The following is a 4,702-nucleotide window of genomic DNA, read 5'->3' on the forward strand; positions in this document are numbered from 1 at the left end:
TTTTGCCAACATGATAGAAACTAGAGTCACAGGAAAGAAGGACTCTCAGTTGTGGGGTTGTCTTCATCAGACTGGTCTGTGGGTGTGTCTGTGGGGCATTTTATTGACTGCTGATTGAGAAGGGAGGGTCCGGTCCACAGTGGGTGATACCATCCCTTGGCAGGTGGTCCTTGGCTGTATAAGAAAGATGGCTACTAAAAGTGGTAAGTAGCGTTCCTTTGTGTTCTCTCCTTCAGTTCTTGCCTTCATTTCCCCCAGTCATGGCCATGGGATGAACAAACCTTGAATATAGGACACTAAGTGAAGCAAAAGGACACAAGCAAATTAAACGAAGTGAAATAAAAACACAAAAGGACAAATGCCGTAAAACTCCACCCATAGTAAGTATCTAGAAGGTGGAAACTCACAGGAACAGGAAGTAAGATGGTGGTTGTCAGTGGTGGGACGGGCAAAATAGAAGAATCAGCGTTTTCACGGGAACAGAGTTTCCAGTTTGGATTGAAGAAAAGGCAATGAACACTAGTTAGGAAAGAGAATATAAAGCTAATTGATTGTTTTTCTAGTTCTAACAGCCATGGATTTTTGTTTTGTTTTGTTTTGTTTTGTTTTGGTGGTGGATGAATGCATAAAAATGTCTGATGTGAAAGTATAAATCCACCGTGAAGCTCACAGTTTCCGAGCTGAATGACTGTTCTAACCATATAGAAGTTCACTGAGTTGTATAGTCTTTAGATCTGATTAACTTTGTTGTGTGATGCCGTTTTATTTGTGATGTCTTTTTTTTTAAGCAATCAAGTTTAAAATAAATATTTAAAAAATTAAAAAGAGGTTTTTGAAATGTTTGCACAAGGTGAATGTAATTAATGCAACCAAAAATATTTTAGGGCTGGGGAGTTGGCTCAGTGGTTTCCTCGCAGAGGATCCAGATTTGATTCCCAGCACTAACAATGATCCTCACAGCCTCCTGGGACCCAGGAATGCCTCTGGTGCTCATACGTGCAGGGAAAACACGCATGCAACAAAATAATAAAACAAATCTAAAAACGTATTTTAAAGTGTTTTAAGTATCTATTTTATTGTAATAGAAAATAATCTTGTGAAATGAGTGTCACGCTGCCAAAGGATGGTTGGGAATTTCAGAGGCTCTGAATGCTCATGGTTGACATCTGCGGCAGGATAAGGTCACGTGGATCCTGGTAGGTTGGGCATCCACTTAGACAGCACTGTTTCCCAGAGACTCCCAACCACTAGGGGGAGCTATGGTATTTAGGACAAGCCTTTCAAAAACGAGCTGCTCTGAGGTGTGGTACCAAGGCAAATGCCTGAGTCGCAGGAATACTCTAAAAATCTACAGGCCTGCACCACCGTTCTGTCAGTTTTAACAACACCTATACATATGTAGTAACAACAGGAAAATCAGTGTAGTTACTCTTGCAAAAACAAAATTGCTGGAGACTGTTCGCTTTCATTTTTGCCTCCCCAAAGTGTATTGAATATGACATTTCAACATTTTTCAAGGCATGTAACATTTACATTACCTTCTCTCTATTTTCTGTACTGTTTCTAAATTGTTTGGGTGGGAAAATTGTGTTTGCAACCCGCTAAACCTTCTCAACGTACATTTTTAGGTCATCTTGGGGCTCATTGAGACACTATTCCCATAGACAAGTCGGACGGCGACAGAATGGTGAAACTAACGGCAGAGCTGATCCAGCAGGCGGCGCAGTTCATCTATGCCGTGCCAGACAGTGAGAGCTGGACCTCTGGGGATATAAAATTCCAGCCACTGAAAATCTAGGTGCTCCCTTAGACCAGGTGGATGCTATTGATTCTTCTGACAAAGACATCAGGGACCTGGATGGTTTTCCGTGGCTGAGGGACTTGACAGGCTCTTCCTTGCCTGACAGAACTCACCAAGAGTCTAGTGAAGCTGGGTGATCTGGACCCGTTGACATCTCCAGTCACTGTCATATCTAAGCATCCTAAGAAATCTTGTAACAAACGAGAAGCATAACCGACTTTATGTGATTTCCAAAGTTCCACAAGTCAGAGTGCTGGACTTTCAGAAAGTGAAACAGATGGAGCGTCAGGAAGCAGAGAAAATGTTCAAGGGCAAACGGGGGCGCACAAATTGCCAAGGATATCGCCAGGAGAAGCAAAGCTTTCAATCCAGGTGTTTGTTTGCCAACTGACAAAAAGGGTGGCTCATCTGCAGGCAATCAAGAGTGCCACAGTGAATGCTTCGACACTGGCGGAAGTTGAGACTGAAGGGCTTGCTGCAGTCTGGCCAGATACCTGGCAGAGAGCTCAGTCAGGGCCAAGTGATGACGGTGAAGAAGAGCTGGAAGAAGAAACAGTCACAAATGGGTCCCGAGCTCTGTGGCAGATGGTCTGATAAGCTCTCTTGGGATAAGTCTTGTTTTTGTTTGTTGCTTGTATCAGCAACAAGGAAACTGTCAGCATTGCTGAATGCTCAGAACTACTGGTGATAATTTTTTTTAACCTGAACCTTTAAATAGAAATGCCAGTTTTATACAAATGGTATAAAAGTCACTTACTGTGCTGTCAAAAACAAACAAACAAACAAACAACAACAAAAACGTGACTGCTATTAAATCCATAGGTCACATTTTTATTGTAAGGGTCATTGCTTCCCTGGGACTCAGGCCAGCTCAAGGCCATTGCCCTGGTCCCATACATCAGAAGACCCTGGACTTTAAGAAAATGGAATGGTCTGCTTTAGTTATCATTCCAAGTCAAGAAAAAAAAAAGATAGAACAAAATTCTCCTACTGTGATCCCTTGTCTCAAAACAACAACAAAACAGATTAACATCAATAGTTAAATGTACCTTTACACAAATATATACTAGAACATCTGCCAACAGAGTCAATTCAGATTTCTTATCTTTTTTTGTTTCTTTCTCTTGCCTCACAGCCCTGGCTAGGATTCCAGTACTATGTGATAGATATAACAAGTGTGGCCATCCTTGTCTTATTCTTTTTTAATTGATTTATTATTTACTACAATTTATTCACTTTGTGTCCTGGCTGTAGCCCCCTCCTTCAATTCCTCCCTGTCCCACTTTTCCTCCCTCTTCTCCCCCTATGCCCCTTTCCCTAGTTCACTGATAGGGGAGGCCCTCCTCCCCTACTATCTGACCCTAGCCTATTGGGTCTCATCAGGACTAGCTGCATCATCTTCCTCTGTGGCCTGACAAGGTTGCCCTCCCCCAGACGTGATCAAGGAGCCAGCCACTGAGTCTATGTCAGAGACAGCCCTTGCTCCCCTTAGTAGGGAACCTACATGGAGACTAAGCTGCCTATGGGCTACACCTGAGAAGGAGGTCTTGCAGGGTATCAAAGCAGATGCTGAGACTCATAGTCAAACTTCGGGCAGAGTGCAGGGAATCTTATGGAAGAAGGGGGAGATAGAAAGACATGGAGGGGAGAGGAGCTCCAGAAGGAGACCAACAGAGTCAAAAAATCTGGGAACAGAGTCCCCTGTAGAGACTGATACGCCAACCAAGGACCATGCATGGAGAGGACCTAGACCCCTTGTCTTATTCTTTTCTTATAATAATAATTATTACTATTATCATTTATTACAATTTATTCAATTTGTATCCCAGCTGTGGCCCCCTGCCTCATCTCCACACCATCTCATCCTCTCTCCCTCTTCTCTTTCTATGCCCTTTCCCTAGTCCACTGATAGAAGAGATTTTCCTCCCCTTCCCTCTGACCCTAGCCTATCAGGTCTCATCAGGACTGGCTGCATGTTCTTCCTCTGTGGCCTGGCAAGGCTGCAGCCCCCAGGGGGATTGATCAGAGAGCCTGCCCCTTGTCTTATTTTTGACCTTATACTTTCGGTAGCAATTACAAGTGACTTTGGCAAAACCAGTGAAATTTGCATAATAAATTTGTTATGAAGTCCAGGAATGTCATCCAACCTGTAGTAATAACTGTCCCTGGCATTAACTGTAAAATCTCCAAGTTTTTGTTATATTTTTCTCTGTCAAGTCATAGCTGTTTTTTTCTTTTCTTTTCTTTTGAGGGTCTGGAGACATGGTTCAGTGGTTAAGAGCACTTGCAGCTCTTGCAGAGGACCAGGATTCGGTTCCCAGCACCTGTATGGTGATTCACAATTGCCTATAACTCCAGTTCCAGAGAGTCTGATGCTCTTAGTGAATTCTCTTAGTCTGAATGCGTTTAGTGCTCATGCATACATGGAGGCACTCATGCATAGGCATTAAACAGTTTTTCTTTGGAGAGGCAATCCTCTACAGTGTCTTTCCTCCGAAGTTTCCTTCTCTTGTCTGTAGATAGCAATCAAATCCAAGACCCCTATGTACCATTGTGTCTAGTGTAAAACTTCTAGACTGTTTAACTACAACAACAACAACAAAGGCAGTCATCTGGACCATCAGAGATGAAGAAGACAGGTAGCAAGATGTTAATATTTTGTTCCACAAAGGACAGTCAACTCTGTGGATAGTTCATTCACTCTGGGGACCCACAATCTCCAGAATAAATTAATGGCCTTTGATTAAAAAAGATCCAAGGAGTCCCAAATTTCCCTCAGAAAACAGCATCTGCTTCCTTCAAATTCTTGCTTGCAGAAGACAACAGCTACATGTGTGCAAATCCACAAATGACCTCTTACAATTGCTCTATTGTTGTATGTATAGGCTTCCTTTAATATAA

General features: G+C 42.7%; 1 pseudogene; it reads left to right on the top strand.

Annotated features, from left to right (window-relative positions):
* The first annotated feature begins 1,684 nt into the window (after window positions 1–1,684).
* On the top strand, window positions 1,685–2,395 carry LOC129669077 (U2 small nuclear ribonucleoprotein A'-like; annotated as a pseudogene).
* Window positions 2,396–4,702: the final 2,307 nt, after the last annotated feature.

The sequence above is a fragment of the Psammomys obesus genome, unplaced genomic scaffold (genome assembly GCF_907164565.1).
Source record: "Psammomys obesus unplaced genomic scaffold, mPsaObe1.curated_primary_1811, whole genome shotgun sequence".
Classification (NCBI taxonomy): Eukaryota; Metazoa; Chordata; class Mammalia; order Rodentia; family Muridae; genus Psammomys; species Psammomys obesus.